A 21806-nucleotide genomic window follows, 5' to 3' on the forward strand; every position below is an offset into this window, starting at 1 on the left:
TAAAGAAATCCATTGTCCTCTGAACTTTCGGGATTGACTCACTCTATGGTGAGACCACTTACTTGTCTCTGATAATAAACCAGTAAGCCATCTGCATTATTTAATCTTTACAGACCTCTGGCCCAGAAATTTTAAACTCACCTGGTTTTTTTTTTTTTAGTCTGAATAATCTACAAGGCCTAAATTAACAAGAGAATTGCCACCTCCTTACTGCATACTCTGGCTTTCCCTGGAAGCAACAGGAGGAGCCAGCACAAGAAAGGGTTGGTGCTTCTAGCTACTGAGCACTTCAACTGGGCAGCTAGAAAGAGACTTCAAATGGGGAAGCTTCCTATGTCCAGTCAGTGGTGCTCGGAATATTTTGGGAGCTCATTAAATAGACGTTTTCCTTCTCCTTCCAGCAGCTGCTGTTCTCCCAGATTGTCTACAGACAGTTGCAGTTGCAGAAAGGAGAGCCATGTGGCTAAAGAACCACCAAAAGACCAGCAGCTCATTGAACCCGAGAAAAGGTCAGTGCACCCAGTGATTGTTGGGCTCTCTCAAATGAGAAAGGTAGTCAGAGATAGTAACATGGTACTCTACCAAACAACTAATTATGCAGCACTGGGCACTAACTAGTCATGTGATTTGTTATTTCTCCGAGTGTCAGTTTCCACATCTATAAAATAAGTGTGAGAACCGCTCCTATCTCATAAGGTTGATGTAACAAATAAGATAGTGTATGTAAAGTGGTCTGTACAAAGGCTGACATGAAAAGCACTCAAAAAATAATGCTAATTACCATGTCTTAAGCTCTTATGACATACATACCAAATACTTTTACAGATATACACCATAGTGTGATGCTCTTCTGACAACTCCATACAATATGTATTATTATCCCCTGCCAAAGAAAACAAAGAACCACAAATACGATTAAAAGGTCAGATGACTGTGGTTGCTTCTGACATAATTGCCAATCAATTAACAGAAAAATGTTTGAGCTCTGGCGTCAAATGGCTTGGAATTTAATTTCAGCTCTACCACGTATTAGTCAAATCACAAATGACTGAACCCTACTGAGCCTCAATTTTCTTTTCTAGAAAATGAGGCTAATAATCATGCCTACCTTGTAGTGAGGGTAATTCAACAATATAAATGAAGCACACTTATCGTATAAGGAACTAGTGATACTTAATTGAAAATAAGGCCCTGGTTAGAAGCACACTGCTTGGTTTGATTTCCTGGAGTCTCCACTTAGTAGCCAGTTGACCTTGAGCAAGCCACTTAGCATCTCAAGTCTGTTTTTTTCATTTGTAAGATGGAGAGACTATTGAGAGGACTGGATGAGTTAAACCACATGAAGTGGTTACTTGGTAAGTATTCAACAAATTTATAAGAACATTTATAGACAGAGGTGTTCACAATGACAAGGCTAAGCAGAAACTAGGAAGCATTAGACTGGTGTCAGAGGCAGGAAGGCCCTCAGAGTTCCAAGGAGGCAGAGGCAGGTTGTTGAACAGGACTGACTTCAGCCTCAAATTCAATTCAGTTGAACATTTACAAGGGTGGGCCTAGGTTTAGGGAAAACACAGATGAATCTGAGAAGTCTCTGCTGGCTGAGAAAGCAGACTATCTGGAGCAGCAGACAGGCTGGGCACATCTAGCAGTGACCAGGTGTTACACCAGACAATGGCTGAAAATGGGGGTTACAGGTGAATGGGCCAAGATAGTCCAGGCTCTTGTGCACAACAAGGAAAAAACTTGCCAAGCATACCCCTTGTAGTACGTAGCTACGTATATTGATGATCACAGGATGGCAGAAGGAATAGGGAGCAAGAACAGGAACTCTTGAAGAGCTCCCCATACAACTCAGGCTTCCAGTATTTAAAGAATCATGTACCCCTAACTCTAGGTGCACCCCCATTTCATCTTTCACTGATGTTGGAAGTAATGGCCTGCTGCCTTGGGCATCACGACCTCCTAAGCTTAAACATGGGAAATAACCAGAGCCATGCCGTGCCACAGCTGAATGAAGGGAAGGAAGCGGCTCACTCAGTTTCCCTGTTTCTGACTGTGTCCAAGGGAAGCCATGTGAGAGGGAAGAGAGCAGGGGACTGTACCTGGGGAGAAAGGACAGGCTCAGAGGAGGCAGAGAAAATTGGGTAAAGGTGTCATTCACTGACCCCCTCTAAGTTACCATGATGTCTTGAAAGAACCTAGATGCCAGAGAACATGAAAAACAACATGAAAACAAACTTGAAGTTTGTTTGGAAGGAGCTTGGATAAGATGGATACTGCGTTCTTCCCTTTTGCCAACTGTAACCGCTGCTGGGTCCCGGGTAATCTTGTGTTCTGAAATTTAACTTAACCAAGTTTGTCTGAGTCACAAGCTAAGAACATCTCTAGGCCTGTTCAGCGTTTTCCCATATTAGAAACTTTGGAGTGATAGGACTAGCAACCAAAATCTACTCAAACTGCTTTAAGCAAAAACGGAATTCTCCCCTAAGTGGAAATCAGGAGTATTTCTAAATTCTGGGTGCTGTAAGGCTTCCAACTAGATTCCTATAGAACCAGTTCCTCTCTTCTTTAGTTCTGCTTTTCTTCCTATTGGCTTTTATTTTTCCAGGCAGGCACCCCACCCTCCACCACCAGGAGAGCACCACTTTGCTGTTAGGTTCTGTAAAACTTGCTAGTGTGTTTTCATCACCTTGGGTTAGAGTAAGTGAACCAATCCCCATAACCAGGGGGGAGGACTGTGTCAGTGGTTGTGCCTGCCAGTACTTAGCCTGGAAGCCATCCCTAAAGTGAGACATACGCAAATCAGATGAAGTGACAGTGGGTTCTACCAAAGGATCAGGGACCAGAAAACTTCTCCACACTACACTGCCAAGGAAGAAGGAGGCAGGGAGTAAAAGGAAGGGAAATAGGAGACAGAAACAGGAAAGATTCATATATATAAGTTCAGTATTTCCATATCAATCAACACAGCCACTATCTGCAATCACCTCATCAAGGATTAAATTCTCTTGAATTGTAAAACTATCTTAGTCCCTATTTTTATTTTCAGGCTTATAATATAGTCATACACTTCTTGTTCTTGATTTTTATATATTTTCATTGTCCAAAATACATTTGGAGAAAAAATATTTATAAAGAAGTTTCCTCGGTATCCAAAATAGCAGAGGTTATGAATGATTTGGGCTCCTCACTATATTGCTTTGTGTTCATAAAACTGCATCAGTTTGGGCCTCTGGGATATTTCTCCTGGAAAGTCATCCTAGAGGGTTGATTATTCAGAGGTTGTACACAGGCAGTGCTGACCAGGAATTGGGTCACTCTCACACTGATTCTCTGTTTTAAACCCAAATGGATTTACAAAGAGGCAAAAATGTTCCCCAATCCAGACCCAAAGATTCTGGGACACATCAATATTTTTGTGTGTCTGCTTTTGAAAGAGGCAGATGAAAGCAGCTTTCAGCTTTTCTCTGGGTGCCCAACCTTTTCTTCTTTTCATGTTATACTATTTTAATTCTTCACTAAGCTCATCTGTTCAAAAGAAAAAATGCTACCATGGAAAGCTTCAAAAAGTCTAACTGTAGAACACACCATAAACCTTTATTCATACTTCCTCTCCCATGTTAATTGTTTCAAAAATCTTTGATCCCAAGAGTGGAGTCCCTTAGCTCTCACCATAGCTGCTTCCCTCCACTTTCAAGTTTAGTGAATCTAAGGTGCCATCCATGCCCAAAGCCCCATTCCCTACCTGTTCAGGAATCTTCTCCTCACTATCCTAAACTTTAAGAGTTCAGATTTAACAACTGAAGGGGCCAAGCACCCTCCCAAAATTGAATCCACAAATGGAGGAACCCACAACCTCAAAGTTCTGGGACATGGGCTTAGCCAGTAGAATTATCTTCAGAAATGGCACTTGTATGTATGATACTTGAGTAAGTTTTGCAGCTCCTTTCAACTTGTAGAGAAGATTCTTGATGACTGTTACCCATGGCTACATGTGGCCCTGGAAGACTCACACATGAATTCAGCTCCTCTATGAACACTATTGAAAAAGTACTCTAGGCAACTAGGGCTAAACATGATTTCTTTTGAATTATATCACTCCAGATCCCCATTCAGTAAGGTGATTGCAGAGCAAAGAGAAGCCAAGCTAAAAGAACAGACTCCAGATCAAACTTCAGACTTTGTTTTAATAGCTTCAGAGTTACCCCTGGAGTCCATCCTGTGGTCAGACTGCTGATGGGTTGTCTAGACACCTGGTCAGAGGGGCTGCCATTTTCCCTGACTAATGGTGAATTCCAAAGGGCTTTATAACCCAAAGATTGTGCTCATTTTCCCCAACAACCCCTACACAGTCACAAGAAAATGGAAACCTTTCAAAAGGTTTGATGAACAATGGTCTTTAATGGACATGGTGCTTTCTATGGTTCTCCAGGCTCTCATAACTGGTTTAATGTTATCACCTAGTCACCAAATGTCCTGCATAAAGAAAGGAAAGCTCAAACATCTTGTTTGAGAAAGACTTTGTAGCTGTGCAAATAGAGTCTGCCTGAATGTTAATCTATTTGTCAGGTGAGATTTCCTTCTTTAAATAGCAAAGATTCCAAGTAGGGTGAATCTACACTATAAAAGTTCACCTGGAATCTGGATTCTGGGTGTTCATGAGAAACAATGGACAATCCTCTCTAAGCAACTTGGCCCAGGAGTTTCAACATCATGTTTAATTCTGACCTATTCAATGAAATGTCTCACAGTGATTCTAGCCATTGTGTACTTCTTCAAAGATACCAGGTGCATACTGTGTCAAGCCACAGTGTTGGACACTAGGGAACAAAGATAAATAAGAACCGACACCTCCCTGCATGGAGCTTATAGTCCATGTAGAAGGCAGATATATCAACACAGTGGGCTATGTGTTTTGTGGTATAAGATAGAGTGATATCCAAAATGGGTAAGAGGGTCAATTTTTGATGAATAAGTATGTTTCAGGGATATATACTTCCTAGAAGACTAGATACCTGAGCCTGGTGACTGAGAAATAAATTGGAAGGCAAGGGGGAAAAATTGCAGGCAAGGGGACAGCCATGTGCAAAAACCTCAAGATATAAAAGGAAAGTAAAAAAGCAAGCTGAGTCATTTAGAAGGACTACTTGGAAAGCTTGAGGAGAGTCAAATCATTCAGAGCCTTGTGGGTTTTTTTTTTTTTTGTACCAAGGATCGAACTCAAGACTTTGCACTTTTGAGGCAGGCCCAGTGCCACTGAGCTAAATCCCCTGCCCACTTGTGGATTATTTTGAAGTGTGGAACCACTGAAGACTTTCTATCACAGGAGAAATTTGAGCTGGGATATCTCTTTAAAAATACAACTATAGAGGATGACATATCACATTATATTTATTACTATGTCAAATAATTAGTTTACTTATTTAATTATTTTTCGCTTAAATTCTTTTATTGGTACATTTTAGGTATACAATACATTTACATTTATCATTGGGTGCTTGTACCTGTACATGATGTATCTTGGTTCTTATTTGTCCTCCATTCCCTGTGCTCCCTTCACCACCTCCACCCTTCCCTATTTACATGGACTTTGTTTCCATTTTTATCTTTTCTCATAATTTTTCATTTCCATTCTTTCCTTTCCCCTTCCCCTCCCACTTTCCCTACTCCTTCTGACCTTTTCTTCCCATTTCAAATTATCATTTATTCATTTTAATTATTTTAATCCTTATTTGTACTTCCAGTTTCTCACACTAGACAAACTATTCAGTATTTACACGTGTGTCCTATTTATTTCACTTAAGAGTATGGCCTCAATATGCACACATTTAGCTATAAATGTCTCTAGTTTCTCATTCTTTATGGCTGAGTAGTACTCCATTTTATAAAAACAAAAAAAAACACCACATCTTCTTTATCCAGTTTCCAGTTGATGGGCCCTTGAGCTGTTTCCAAGCTTTAGCTATTACAAACTGGGCCACTATAAACATGGGTGCACATATATCGCTGTGGTATGATTCTTTTAATTCTTCTGGAAAGATACCCTGCAGGGGAATAGCTGGGTCAAATGGGACCTCTAGCCCTAGTTCTTTGAAGTACCTCCATACTGATTTCCAGAGTGGTTGCACCAGTCTGCACTCCCACCAACAAAGAAGAAGGGTTCCTTTCTCCCCACACCCCCACCAGCATTTGTTATTGGTTGATTTCTTGATAGCAGCCATTCTTTCTGGAGTGAGGTAGAATCTCAGTGTTGTTATCATCTGCAACTCTTGAATGACCAGTGATGTTGAACAGTTTTCAGATGTTTATTTGCTGCTTTTTCTTCTTTGTCTGAGAAATGTCTGTTCATTTCAGATGCCCATTTTTGAATTGGGTCTTTGAATTTGGGGGTTCTGATTTTTTTCAGTTTTTTATATATTCTAGATAGTAGCCCTTTGTCTGAGGTACAGCTGCTAAAAATTTTTTCCCACATTATAGGTTGTCTCTTAGCTCTGTTGGTGGTTTCTCTTGCAGTGCAGAAGCTTTTTTAATAAGATGAGATCCCAGTTGTTGATTCTTTTTGCTAGTTCTCGTGCTACTAAGGTTTTGTTCATAAAGTCTTTTCCTACGCCAAGGTCTTCAAGAGCTCTACCTATCTTCTAGCAAGTTTAGTGTTTCTATTTTAATGTTTAGATCTTTAATCCACTTAGATCTTAGTTTAGTGCATGGTGATAGACATGGGTCTAGTTTTAATCTTTGGCAGGTTGAAATCCAGTTTTTCCAACACCATTTATTAAATAGACTATCTTTCCTCCAATGAGGGTGGTTGGCTCCTTTGTCAAAGATGAGGTGGCTGAGTATGTCTGGAGTTGTTTCTGCATCTTCTAATCTATTCCACTGATCCTCGGGTCTGTTTCTTTGCCAGTACCATGCTGTTTTTATCACCGTAGATTTGTAGTATAGTTTCAAGTTGGGGATTGTGATATCCCCAGCCATGTCTCTGTTGGCTAGAATTGCTTTTGCTATTCTAGGTCTCTTCTGGTTCCAAATGAATTTTTGGATTCTTTTCTCTAGTTCTGTGAAATAAATTGTTGGAATTTCAATTGACATTGCAATAAATCTATATAGCAGTTTTGAAAGTATGGCCATTTTCACTATATTGTTTCTCCCTACCCAGGAGCAAGGGATAATTTTCCATTTTCTTATATCTTCTATGATCCCTTTTGTCAGAGTGCTGTAGTTTTCGATGTAGAGGTCTTTTGCTTCCTTTGTTAGATTGATTCCTAGATAACTCATTTTTTTGGATGCTATTGTAAAAGGAATTGTTTCCCTAATTTCTCTCTCAGTGAGTCTGTTACTTGAGTATAAGAATGCTTTTGTCTTTTGAGTGTTCACTTTGTATCTAGTTACTCTACTGAATCTGTCAATTAAGTCTAGAAGTCTTTTGGCAGAGTTTTTTGGGTCTTCTATGTAAAGTATCATATCATTACCAAATAATGACAGTTTAACTTCTTCATTTCCTATCTTTATTCCTTTTATTTCTTTCTCTTTTCTAATTGCTGAGGCTAATGTTTCCAGAACTATATTGAACAGGAGTAGTGATAGTGGGCATACTTGTATTGTTCCTGATTTTAGCATGAAAGTTTTCAGTTTTTGACCATTTAGTATGATGTTGTCTTTGGTTTTTCATAGATGGCCTTAATCAGGTTGAGATAAAGATCTTCTATTTCAATTTTCTGTACGGTTTTTTTTTCCTTTTTGGTACGGAGGATCGAACTCGGGTCCTTGTGCTTGCGAGGCAGGCAGCAGAACCACTGAGCTAAATCCCCACCCCTTCTGTAGACTCTTTAATATGAATGAGTGTTGGATTTTGCCCAATGCTTTTTCTGTATCTATTGAGATGATCATATGGGTTTTGTCCTTGGCTCTATGGATATAGTGTATTACATTTATTGATTTACATATGTTGCACTGTCCTTGCATCCCTAGGATAAATCCAACTTGGTCAGGGTGTATGATCTTCTTGATGACCCTCTGTATTCTGTTTGCCAGTATCTTGTTGAGGATTTTTGCATCTACGTTCATTAGGGAAATTGGCCTGTAGTTCTCTTTTTGGGTTGGTACTTTCCCTGGTTTTGGAATCAAAGTAACATTTGCTTCCAGGAATGAATTTGGAAGCCTTGCTTTCCTTTCAATTTCCTTGATGAGTTTAAAGAGTAATGGTGATAGTTCTTCTTTAAATGTCTTGTAGAATTCAGCAGTGAAGCCATCAAGACATGAGCTTTTCTTTGTTGGTAGATTTTTTATTACATTTTCAACTTCACTCATTGTAATTGGGGTGTTTAGAATTTCTATATCTTCTTCTTTTAACTTTGGCAGTTCATATATATCTAGGAATCTGTCCATTTCTTCTGTGTTTTCCATTTTATTAGAGTACAAGTTCTCAAAGTAGGTATTGATGATCCTCTAGATTTCTGCTGGGTCTGTTGTGACTTCATCTTTTTTATTTTTAACTGAATGGATTTGAGCCTTTTCTTTCCTTTTTCTGATTATGTTGGCTAAAGGTTTATCCATTTTATTTATTCTTTTGAAAAACCAATTCTTTGATTCATTGATTTTTGGTATCATTCTCTTAGTCTCCATTGCATTGATTTCTGCTCTGATCTTTACAATTTCCTCTCTTGTATGACCTTTGGGTTTGTTATGCTCTTCTTATTCTAGGAGCCTGAGGTTCTGCATTAGGTTATTTATTTATATATCTCTCTGTTTTCCTAATATGGGCATTCACTGCTATGAATTTTCCTCATAAAACTGCTTTCACTGTGTCCCACAGATTCCTGTATGTTGTCCTGGCATTTTCATTTACTTGTAGAAACTGTCTAATTTCTTCTTTAATTTGCTCTGTGACTGACCCATTGGTTGTTCAGGAGGGTGTTATTCAATTTCCCTGTGTTTTGGGCATTTTGAGATTTCTTATAGTATTGATCTCCAATTTTATTGCACTATGTTCTGATAATATACAGGGAGTAACTTCAATTCTTTTACATTTACTTAAACATGTCCTATGAGCTAGTATGTGGTCTATTGTGGAGAATGACCCATGTGCAGCTGAAAAGAATGTATATTCCAGTTTTGTGGGATAGAACACTCTGTAAACATCTATTAAGTCCATTTGTTCAAAAGCTTGGTTCAGTTCTATAATTTTTTTGTAAATTTTTTGTCTAGATGATCTGTCTATTTGTGATAGTGGGGTATTGAGGTCCCCCACTACAAGCGTATTAGTGCTTATTTGGCTTTTCATGTCCATTAATATTTGTTTTGTATGGTTGGGGGCATTTGTATTTGGTGCATATATATTTATGGTTGTCATCTCTTTTTCTTGGATTGTTCCCTTCACAAGGATATAGTGACCATCTCTGTCTCTCTTAATTAGTTTTGGTTTGAAATCTACTTTGTCTGCAAATACGATTGCTACCCCTGCATTTTTTCTGGGTTCCTGTCATGTGCAGAACTGTTTTCCATCCTTTTACTTTCAGTCTATGAATTTCTTTTTGAGTTAGGTATGTTTCTTGTATACAGCATACTGTTGGGTTTTGCCTCTTAATCCATTCTGCTAGTCTATTTGTTTTGATTGGTGAATTGAGGCCATTAACACTGATGGTTATAATTGATAGATATTGACTCATCCTTGTCATGATATTTTACTGTTGTTGGCACTTTTATTTCTTATTTTTCCCCCTTTCCCTTTAGTTTCTTACCTTACCTGTTGGCTTCCCTCTGTTGGGCCTCATGGAGTTGTGACCTTCATTGCCTTTTTCCAGAATATTGTTTAGAATTGTTTGGAGTGCTAGGTTGGTGTTCATGAAATTTCTCAGGTGTTCTTTGTCATGCAAGTATCTAATTTCCCCATCAATTTGAAAGATAATTTTTCAGGATACAACAGTCTAGGTTAGAAGTTATTTTCTTTTAGGGCTTGAAATACTTCACTCCAGGGTCTCCTTGACTTGAAGGTTTGTATTGAGAAGTCTGCTGTGATTCTGATGGGCTTTCCTTTGTAGTTGATTTGTTTGTTTTCTCTAATTGCCTGTAGGATTTTGTTCTTCTGTTGGATTTCTGGGATCTTGACTATTATATGTCTAGGTGTAGATTTTTATTTTTATTTTGGCTAGTTGGAGTTCTATATACCTCGCTTATCTATATGTCCAATCCTCTCCCTCTGTCTGGGAAGTTTTCAACTATTACTTCTGTCAATAGTTCTTATGTCAATTGTACTTTCTCCTGATTTTCGTGGACTCCTTTCAGTCTTAGTTATTCTCCTTTGCATTATCTAGCAGCTGCTGGATTGATTTCTTGTGGTCCCTTACTGTTTTTAAGAAATCTCTGTTTTCATGGTCCTTAACCATGATCCTGTCTTCCATATCTGATATTCTAACTTCACATTTCCTTAATCTGCTGTGAATACATTCAGTGAAGTTTTTTATCTCCTGGATATTGGTTTGAATCTGTTTCATGGATTCCATTCCTTTCTTATGCTGGGTGATCATGGTTTCCACTTCTTCCTTACGCTGGGCATTCATGGCTTCAAGCATGTTTCTGAGCTCATCTTTCTTTTTTCTCTTTCTGTTCTAGAGCCTCTAATCATGTCTTTCACTCTGCTCACCATCTCTGTAGTTATCTGGGAGATTATTTCTGCTTTGAATTTTTCTAGAGCTTCATTCATCTTTTTTGTTACTTCCTGTGCTATCAGTTCAGGGTATCCAGGTGGTTGATTATCAGACTTTTTCACCTCATTTCCCCCAGAATTTGCCTTTTGTGGGGTGGAAGTCTGAATTTGTGCCTTGCTTAAATCTCTTCTCATTTTTTTTAATTAATGTCCTTGGTTTAATTCCGTGTTGAAACTTCAAATTTGCTTATTGTAAGTATCTTTGTTACTTGTAGTTAGAACCCTTATGAAATGATTGCTTCTCAGAGATGTCTTCCAGATATAGCTGGTCTTTAGGTTTTGAGTCTCTAATGGCTCTGAGGCTATCTCATTTTCATTATGCCAGGAAGGACAACTGATTATATCAATCAAAATACCTTAGCCCAAGTGATACAGTCAGTAAACACCATAGCATCAAGTACATCTTAGAAAAATGACAATTTGTTGTAGTTATTAATCTATCATCTTTAACTGTGTGAATTAAATCAAAATTGAGGACCAACCGAACATATATTTATGCAAATAAACTCTTCAATATAGCAACGTTACCCTTCGGGAAGGAGTTGGGGAGGGAGGGATAGGTAGGTAGAAGGATAGGGGAAGGTTAGAAGTGAGGCTGGAGGACACAGGCAAGAGAAGGAGAAAGAGAAGAAAAGAAAAATAAAGAAGAAATCTGATTTAGGGCCAGAACAGGAACACAAAGGGAGATGAAGAACAATGTGGGACAGCAAGGGAGTGAGTAAGAGAGAGAAAGAAAAGAGAAAAGAAGGAAAAAAGTGAAAAATAAAAATTTGAAAAGAGTAGAAACAAATTAAAAATAAGGGCAAAAAATAATAATAATTTTGAAAATAACAAATAAAAGATAAAAATGAAGGGCCTCCTTCAGGGTATGTCTCTGCTGTCACAATAGACAACATGCATAGCAGTGTGTAGATTTAAGTCAATGAATCTCAGCAAGCCAGTTGCAGACCTGTGAAATTCAGGCAGATTTCTGGCTGCAAGTCCCAAGTTGAGCTTCCTGTCCTCCTGCAGGGTTGAACTCTGCAAGGCTCTACTGCAGGTTCCAGTTGCCCTTCTCCTGAAGATAGTCCAGGTTCCTATGGGACATGATGATCCCTCCAACTTACCAAGTACAGTGGTCTGGTGTGCCTATATTGTAGAGATTCTCTTCACTTTTCCAATGGGCTTCAGTTTTCATCAAGTAGCCTGAGAGAGGGCCTCTATTTGTTGTTCACTTCTGCAGCTCAGGACAATGGCCTTTATGCTTCCTTGTGCCTCTGTAGTGTGGAGCCAGGTAGCGGCACAGCCAGGAGGCCAGAGGCATGGTGGAGGGTGGGCACCTAAGCTAAGCTGCCTGCTGGTGGACATGTCAAGAGGTCCTCACTATCTCGCTGGTCCCAGGTGGGCATGGTGAGCTGGACAGAGTGTCAAATAATTACTAATTCTTTTTTTGTTGTTTTTTTGGTGCTGGGGATCGAACTTGGGATCTTGTGCTTGTGAGGCAGGCGGTCAAACCACTGAGCTAAATCTCCGTCCCCCAATAATTAGTAATTCTTATAGTTTCTCTTCTTTGTTGTCCTATCCAGAGATATGTGGCAATGCTATGTGGCAAAGATATGTACCAATGACTTCCTTCCTACAGTTGTGACAGATGTTGCTAATCAGGTTTAGCATCTTTCTCACTAAATCCAGATACTGATTAAAATTCTTTGACCCTGCTATTTAAGTATTCACCATCGGAGCCAGCTGAATGCTGGAAAACCATGAGCCAAAATAAGTCTCTCCTCCTTTAAATTGCAGGTGTTGGATATTTTGTCCCCGCAATGGGAAAGTGGCTGAGACACAAGGCCACAGCCTCCTGTGTGACAATCAGGTGTGTTTTCCTGATGAACTGTGGTGGGCAGTTCTCAGGGTGAGGCAACTCACTCCAGGTGCAATAGGTCCTGCTCTTCTCTGTTTTTCTCCCTGAGTTTTGCCACCTGTGGGCCTTTCTCAGGCACGAGAGACGGGAGTCCATTATGTTTCCTAAATCGTGGGGACACATTTCGGGCTTTTCAGTGGTTCTCTTAGAGCCTACACTCACTTGGCTTAAGGCAAGGGGGAAGCACCCTACTTTTTCACAGATTTTCTGGGGAGCTGACTCTGAGACAGGGTTTATTAGGTAAGATGGTTCTCAGGGTGATCCTGAGGGTCAATATCTGTGGAAAAGGAAACAATAGAAGTGGAGGACTGTGAGAGAAGCAGAGCAGCTATGGGGCCAGTGACAGCCTCCACCAAGCCCTTAGGTCTTGGGTTGGACATAGACACCCAATGAAGGGTCGTGACTTTGGCAGCTGAGACAACCTCAAAGAGATTTTCTCTTCCTGCTCCAGCCTCTCCAACTTCAACTGTTTTCTGAGCCAAAGCAGGGAATTCAGGATCTGGTTTTAGAACTTCTCATCCTACTTCACATGGAGCTTTAGTGACAACTTTTGCTAATTTTTAATTTTTGTTTTCAGGTTTTGAGGCATCCACTGAAACTAATTCCCAGAGTTCCATGTCACCACCTGCTGTGTCTGGTAAGTTGTAACACAACCTAGATCGAAATAGACTATCAAAGACTGTGGTTTGTAGTCCCATAATTCTTCATGGCTCAGCAGTTATAAAATGATCCAAACTTTAGATCATCTTTTCTGCTGTTACACCTGAATTTTTGGTTCGGGAAACAGTTACTATACATACAAACCTTAGCATAAGGGGGCACATAAATGGTACCCCCAGACCTTCAGTGCTGGCTCTGTGTTTTTTTTGTTTTATTTGGGGGGAGAGTTTGCTGTTGTCGTTGTTGTTGTTTGCCTTAGAAGTAGTTACCGAGTTTGAGTTGGGGCTGCTTTAGTTACCTGTACCTTCCTAAATGCTGTTGGGAGGAGTTTCACCACAGAGAACTTCAGCTCTCCCTCTGTGCCAATTAATCATTATCCCCTTAGAAGAGCCTGTTACCCTTTTTTTGTTCTTAGGATTATTAAAGCAAATCAAATAGTTCTCTCATTCTTTCTACTGACCTCCTCAAATAAGTTCCTGCATAATATTGAGATATCCTGGCTATCATTAAGGTTATGAAAAGCATCTTTCAAGATTGGATCTACTTTGTAATTCTGCTAATATCAAACCAAAAGGAAAGAAAAAGAGAGTAAATAAAATAAACAGACCGGGAAATGGTGGGTTGCTGATCTTTTGGAGATGTGGATTTTAAATCAGGATGTTATTCTGGTTCCACCTGTAAGGTGATTTAGACATGTTACTTCATCATTCTCTCTGCCTTGTTTTCTTTACCAATAAAAATGAAGAGATTGAATAAATCCTTATTTTTCCCCAAATTTGCTCTATTATATGCGTGGATTTCCTAAGACATGGTCACTCTTCATAGCAGAGAACCCTGAAGTTCACAGGCAGGCAGAGGAATGAGGGATAGTAACAAATAGCAAGAAGAATGAACAGAAAGTTAGGAGAGAAACCAGAAAAGTAGGTCATGAAAAGCAAAAACAAAATTGGAATCCTAAAAAGAAAAGGCTAATCAACCATATCCAGTATTCCTTAGAGCTCAAATAATATAAGAACTGAAAAGAAATGATATTCAATTTAGTGGCCAAAAATCAGTTTTAAAAAAATAAGATGTGTGAATAGAGAAAGGAGTGGAATGAAATATTCCAAACTGTTATTACTAGTTTCTTGGGGGGGGGGGGGGCTGCTGAAGAGGAAGATAGCAGAGAATATCAATTTTTTTTAAATGTGTTATTTTGAGCTGGGGATTTAGCTCAGTGGTGCTGCCACATGACTTGCAAACACAAGGTCCTGAGTTTGATCCCTGGTACCAAAAAAAAAAAAGTTATTTGACCTTGTATTACTTTGTTAATTTTTAATAATTTAAATGAATGAATGAGAGGTATAAAAGTGGAGACAGCAATTATAAACTATACTTCCAAAAAGGTTGTCTGATAAGCATAAATGTTTATACAAGTTTTTATTCTAAAAAAGAGCCAAGTAAAAAGTAAAAAACATGACCATCAATAGGCAATTCTTCACATTTGACTCAAACTTTACCATTTCACCACAATTACCCTTTTCCAAAAGTCTTTTCGCTTACTAGAAAAAAAGAACAGGTTAAAAGAGAGAATGAGGGCTGGGAATTTATCTCAGTGGTTTCACTGCCTGCTGCGCAAGCTCAAGGACCCGAGTTCGATCCCTGGTACCAAAAAAAAAAAAAAAGAGAGAGAATGAGATCTGATATATAATATACTTACCCCAATTCTCAAAAATAATCCTGGAAGTGATCTCTGCACTCCTTACAGATTTCTCCAGACTAACCAATTTGTTATGACAAGGATGCTTGTGGGTATTGGTGGGGTGAGGGAAGTACTGGGAATTGAATCCAAGGCCTTCAATGCTTACACTCTTACATCCATATACCACCACTTTGGCTCCACAGGTGCTTTTTGAAATGCTAATCCAGGTTGCTTTTGCATTATTGGGGCAGACTCAAAATATAATCTTACTGAGATACACCCTGAAGGAGCATGTAGGGAGGTGGGTCAGAAGCCTCCCTGGATTAGATGGAACCTCTCGTTCAAGCCAGACATGGTGTACCTGCCTGTAACCCCAGCATTCTGGGAGATTGAAGCAGGAAGATCACAAGTTCAAGCTCAGCCTTTGCAATTCATTGAGACCCCATTTCAAAATAAAAATAAACAAAAAGGGGGGACTATGGATGCAACTCAGTGCAAAGGCCCTGGATTCAATCCTCAGTACTACAAATAATAATAATAATAGTGAGTTTTTCATCTGTAGACCCAATCAAGCAAAGAAGCTGTAAAGATAAGCAGAAAGAAATGAATATTTTTCCATGGTTGAAAACAACTGGTATTTTGTCAATCTCCTAGGACAACTTAATAAAAAAGCTTTGCTGTATTGTGTTTGGAGGAAAAAAAATGTGTCAAAAAAACTGACCCTTTTTGAGATCAAGAATGAAAGACAGTAAATTTGGCAACTGCTGGAACTTTTAACAGAATGAGACAAAAGGCGCGACAGATTCTTGTTTTGGAATTCTCCAAGAAGTCTCTAGCTTTTCTCTGTCTCTATCTTTTTGCTTCTTAGTGGTCCTTACAGCTCTCTCTTGGATATCTCCCTTGGCCCCTTTAAAAAGTCAAATTAGCATTGTCACCAAAGATGTATCTCTTCCTACTTTATCCACCTTATTCTCACTACTTTTATTGTCTTTTTCTGTCTCATCTTCTCTGATGGAATGTAAACTCAGACAAAGCAAAAATATTTGACTTGTTTTCCACAGTATACCTTGGAACTGGAACTATGTTATATTTGTTGAGGTTGTACAATTTGCTCAATAAGAGGTAAAATGGAAGAATAAATGAAGGAACTTAAAAATTTTTGCATGTGGAACAGTGGGCTTTGGCCCAAGTCATTCTGCTACTAAAATAAAATAATGGAAATCTTCTCATTTTAAGAAAGATTTAGCGGTAGAATTACCTCAAGCTTAAACAAACGTGTCATAAGCTTTTCACAGCTGCTATCAACCATGTGTATATTACACTCTACAAGGGTCCTTGAGGTCTGAAACAAGTTAGAGTGCCATACTCTACACTAAACTTGGTTCTGATACAAAGATGCAGAGAACTCAGAGGCTGCAGAGAATCCAGAGAAGTGGTGTGTTTTGTCATTTGCGTCCCCAGAGAGCATGCCTTTTTGCAGTGTGTGCAGAGTCCTTACAGTGCTAGATGATGGCAAAATGATGACACTAATTTTTTGAGCTCCTAGTTCTAAACTCTCCTGGGCTCATGGAAATAGGCAAAAATGATTCTCCCCAAACTGGATTTTCTGCCCCTGTTTCTAAGTAGATGGTCCACAACATTGAACTAATTGACCACTGAAATGCTTCAGTTCTTCAACACATTTGAGTCAGCCCCAGTTAAATTTTGGGTATGGGTTAAAGTGTTAACAGCTTCTCTGTGAAAACAGCACCTCAGTGTTTATCCAGCAGCAATTTTAGTAAAGAAACCATTCTGCTGTGGCCCAAGCAGCCAACATTTGTCTACTGATTTGTGGAGTTGCCTGTACATTTTGTGTGATTTCCAGGTGGGGGTGGCATCAGGGGCCTCAGCTCTGAGGACTTAGCTCAATGACCGGGCAAGTTGGGGCTGTGCCCAACCTGCATTAAGGGGAGGTCAACCACAACTGTGTCTTCCAGTTCACTAAATGCAGTGCAAAGCATGCATATGGCTATTGTACTTGACCGTGCAGCTTTCATTTTCAGTTTTTGTTTCAATATATTTTTTAAATTGTGTTTCTTGAGATGTGAATAGGTATTGCATGGAGGAAATGTGGTGCACAGTAAATTTGAGACATACTAGATTAAACACTGTTGAATAGGTTTCTTCAAAGCAGTTATCAAAAACTTTATTAAATCTCCAAGGATGAGGATTATAATAGGTCATGTCCTCAAATACATGTGGCCAAGAAATCTCCTTCAAAGTGCAGCTCCTCAGGGGCTGATGTTCCACAGAACCCACTCCAGAAAACATTGTTCTAAATATTCCCTTCTAGCATCCCTTCAACATCTCCCGAGTTCCTACAGGAGCAACACAACTCTCGTAACATTCCCTTTCCAAACATCATAGTATGAAAACAAGTGAAAGGATTTTTGAAAGTTTAATTTTACTAAAAAGGTAGTAATTTATTCAAGTGATGGATAGCAGTAATTCAGGTACTCAGGCTTGATGAAATTTCAAACCAAGCTGAGGGTAGGAAGACTGAGAAATGCACTGAATGTGGAGTTCAATTTCACCTTTGGCTTATGTAGGATGGTCTTTTTTAAATTGTTTGTTCTTAAATTTAGGATTTTATGGCATTTTGCCCTAAAATTCTCACTGCTGACTCTAATTGCCTTTCCTTCTCCCTCTCCTACTTTTAGGGTCTCCTCCAGATTTCTGGTCACTGACTTTCAAACTTTACTGTACAGTGGTCCCCCTCATCCACAGGAGATACGTCCTAAGAACCCCAGAAGATGTAGGAAGCCAAGAACGGGACTAAACCCTGAGTTAATGATTTTTCCATCATAAGTAAGTGCTTGTATTCACTGTGGCCCTATCTTTTGAAGCTTTAAATGCAACAACAAAACTTACATGAATTTCTTTTTCCTTCTTTACAATTTCTAAGATTTATTCTTAGCATAGACCTTAGCACCCTTCGCATACCAAGTTTTTTCCTTATTAAATCAAACATTTTTACTTTTTTGCTTAAAGGAAGCATTTATGGTTTCTCTTCGGCATATCTAATTTTTGCTAGCATCGCTACTCTTGTGCTTTGAGGTCATTAGTAAGTAAGTGAGAATTCTTGAACAAAAGTTCTGCTGTGCTGCCCTGGCCAATCTGATAACCAAGATGGCTGTTAGGTGCTTAGTGGGAAGATCTTATATACAGCACGATGTGCTGGACAAAGGAATGATTCAGACCCTGGGGCTACAAACCTGGATGGTGCCAGATTCAATCACACAACTTAGAACAGCATGCAATTTAAAACTCATGAATTGTGTATTTCTGGAATCTCCCACTTAATATTTTTAGACTACAACTGATCATAGGTAACTGAAGTATCAGAAGATGACACCATCCATAAGGGAGGAGTTCTGTATATAAGAGTAATGAGCAGTAGAATGAGGAAGGAAGTTGAAGAGGATAGTCAAGGAAGGTAGTTGAAGATGGTGGCTTCAATTCCGATACCCATCAGGATCCCAGGCCAACTTCATTAAAACCTGGGGAGTTGGAACTCTCAATTTAGTCCCCATACACTTAGGCCTCTATGATTGTTATATTTTTGTATAAACTTTTCTAGGCTGTAGTACTCAATTTGTTGTCAAGCGCCAGTCTAGGTGTTTCTGTGAAGTTACTTTTTTTAGATGTGATTAACTTTAAATCAATATACTTTTGAATAAAGAAAATGACCCTCTATAATATGTGTGGGCCATATCCAATCAGACAATGGCCTTAGAGAAAATACTGGAGTCTCCAGAGGAAGAAGAACTCTGCCTTTAGGTTGCCTTCAGCATTAGGCTGTCACAGCAGCTCTTCTCTGGCTGTCCTGACTGCTGGTCTACTGTCACCTTCATGTTAGCCAGCTTCTTAAATCTCTCAACATATACATAGACATATATGCGCATTACTGATCCCGTTAGTTCTGTTTCTCTAGAGAACACTGAATAATACAGTATTTAATCAGTCTTACCTACTTTTATCAGGACTGTGGCCTCTCTAACCTACTGAATCCATATTTTTCATTATAACTCATGAGCTAACTGTTTTTTACAAAGTAGCATACCGAATCCAACCAATAGAGCCTTTATATTTGAACAAGGAGAATAATATACTTTACTTGACCAAATTAGTTCCTCAATTGCCCTTGCTCGTACTTAAATGTATCATGTTGATCTTGAACATTTTTAATAAGGAGATTTATATTAAAGACCAAGTGTTAAAATTGTTTAAACTTCAGAGGCTCAATTTGCAATGAAATGAAATAGATTCTGGTGGATGTTTCTGAGCTACCAATAAGGATTAATTGAAACTCAAATATTGTTTATTTTTGTAATTATCTAATTGCTATTCATTCCAACCTTCTTGATTTTCCATGTTAAATAATCATGCTTGTATTTCATCCTAGCCTCTCTGTTTAGTTAACCAATTAATTAAGGATGGGGATATTCTGCATTTATTAGCATTCTAATAGGCAGATTGATTCCCTGTGGCCCAAACATCTACATGTGATCTGTTCTTGAACTCCATTTTATTCCCTTTTAAGTGATTATAATTCTTAATTGCAGATACTAGAAATTGAAAACCATGCCTTTAAACATCCAGACCAACCTGTCTCATTAAAATTCCCCTTTGAAAATAAAGCTAAGTGTTACTACAAACACTACAAAGGAATCATACATGGTGGAGGCTTAAAATTATCCACACCTAGGGATACCTGTTTTCTATACAGTTCCTGTCCTTGAGGTAACAAGGACCAGGAACTTTTTAGGGGTACCCTTGACTCAACGATCATGCGGCCTATTTTTTTTTTTTTTTTTTTTTTGCCTCAAGGGGCTTTTGTAAACCAAAGCCATTGTCAACATTCATTGGGTTGAATTGCATCAAAATTAGGACCTTGTCTCTCACAAAAGACAAAATTATGAAAAACTTGGTTTAAAAATCAAATTGGCGGCCGGGGATTTATAGCTCAGTGGTTTCGCAGCCTGTTGTGCAAGCGCAAGGACCCGAGTTCAATCCCCGGTACCAAAAAAAAAAAATCAAATTCTCTTTTATTGGCAGCTCATAAATTGGGGAACATCTCATCAAAAGATTTAAAAATGGTACTCTGCTGAGCATGACAGAAGAGTTTGTTTTTGTAGGGCAAAAACAAGGAAACAGTAATAATTTTTTAAAATTATTATTAAATAACTGTTATCAAACACACACATACAAAAAATTAAATTATAAAAATAATTATAAGTAATAATTTTTTAAAAGCAGACCGGTAAGGCTTAAAGCTGAGGGAGCTTCTATATCAGGCCAGCTCAGGTTGGCAGGGCCCTGTCTCATTAGTTGCTGTTCATCTCCTGTGCTCAGACAAAACTGTACACTTGGAGATTTACCTTTTCCCTTAAGCTTCAGTTTGATTATGTGGCATTTAGCATAAGTGCTTCCATTTTGGTTTTATCTATTAGGGCCTAATGCAATTCAAAGCAGTGGTCTCCTATAAACTTTACTGAATATCTTTGAGCCAAAGACTCACTGCTTATGTTTTAAAGAACCTCTGAATATGGAATAAAAAGGTTTTGCATTATATTCAGTTAAACATTTCATTATTCATTATTTATATATTCAGTTAATATTTCATTAAATTCAGTTAATTTTAATCAGTAGCTTAGATGGGTACAAGAATGATTAATTGCTAGTCATGTATTAGAGCCTCCCTTTTATTTGAGAAGAGGGCAGGACCAGTTATGTAATTTGCAGAGCCCCATGCAGAATGAATGTACTAATCTCCTTGACTCACAAGAAGACTCCATTGTCTCATCAGTCTTCGTGTACAAAACTCAAGCTTAATGATGAAATCATTAAGAATTTCAAGATAAACAGACAATAAAACCAATTATGGGTCCTTCTGAGCATGGGCCCCGTGTGACTGCACAGGTCCTACACCCATGCTGCCATCCCTGAAACAGGGTGAGACTCTTTCCCCATTTAGGTGGGGAGAAAGCTTTGGCTTCAACCTTTTTTGTGTGTCATTGTGAATTTCTTTGGAAGTTGTCCTTTTTACTTAAATCCACAGATGTCATCCCAATAAACTGATCCCACCTTTTCAGGTGTTAGTAAGTTAACTGATTCCAGATGATTTTGGTTTTCCATGAGGTGTCATAGCCTATTAGGAAGAAAATCTAACATTAGGACTTTAGATCGGAAGGGAAGCAGCAAAATGTAGGCGTTAACAAGATAGGATCTGCAACCAGAGGAAGCTGTGTTTTAACCATGCCTTTTTACTTCCATTGTGTGACCTTTAGCATACTTAAAACTATTTGTTTTCTTTCTGAAAATAAAATAGTAATAATGATAATTCCCCCACAGGGTTGTTGAAGAGCTCACACCCAGCATAATGTCCACATGTAATATCAGTATCTTTGGGGTTGATCAATGAGCTCTTGAAACTCTGGAAATGTTAGTTGCAATTCCAATCCCACCCCACCCGAGATCAGTGTTCTTTTCCTTTGAGTCCTCAGAGGACTCGGGTTTTCATGATCGGCTTCAGCACTGAGGTCCTTCCTACCTGTGCTTAGTTGCCTATGTGGGGATCACCTAGTTTTCCCACAGTGCTGTCTCTGACTGAACACCCTAGACATGAACTAGACTCCAGGCCTGGATTTACATGCTCCTGTCCACAGAAAGTCCACCAAGACCTCTGTATGTATAGCCAACCATATGACAGGTAGGAAGGTAGAATGTATTTACATTGCAGTGTTTTAAGCAATTATTCGTAAAACAATCCTTTTCATATTTACCAATTTGGACTCCAGTCTACCTCCATCTCAGGAGAAATA

The 21806-nt window shown here is 38.8% G+C and overlaps 1 long non-coding RNA gene across 2 annotated transcripts in view; it reads left to right on the top strand.

Moving 5' to 3' along the window:
* The first annotated feature begins 406 nt into the window (after nucleotides 1–406).
* The window catches only part of LOC147826684 (uncharacterized), a 64319-nt gene continuing 42919 nt past the window's right edge, over nucleotides 407–21806 (top strand). Inside the window, exons 1-3 of one of the 2 annotated variants that reach the window (XR_015438800.1) lie at nucleotides 407–509; nucleotides 13180–13239; nucleotides 17643–17790. This is a non-coding gene — a long non-coding RNA (uncharacterized LOC147826684). Of the gene's footprint in view, nucleotides 510–12706; nucleotides 12843–13179; nucleotides 13240–17642; nucleotides 17791–21806 lie in introns of those variants that run through there. The other variant, XR_015438801.1, reaches the window with a different exon arrangement.

This window comes from Heterocephalus glaber, unplaced genomic scaffold, assembly GCF_053883595.1.
Source record: "Heterocephalus glaber isolate CG9 unplaced genomic scaffold, H.glaber_assembly_v1.0 deba00001463, whole genome shotgun sequence".
In the NCBI taxonomy this organism is placed as follows: domain Eukaryota; kingdom Metazoa; phylum Chordata; class Mammalia; order Rodentia; family Bathyergidae; genus Heterocephalus; species Heterocephalus glaber.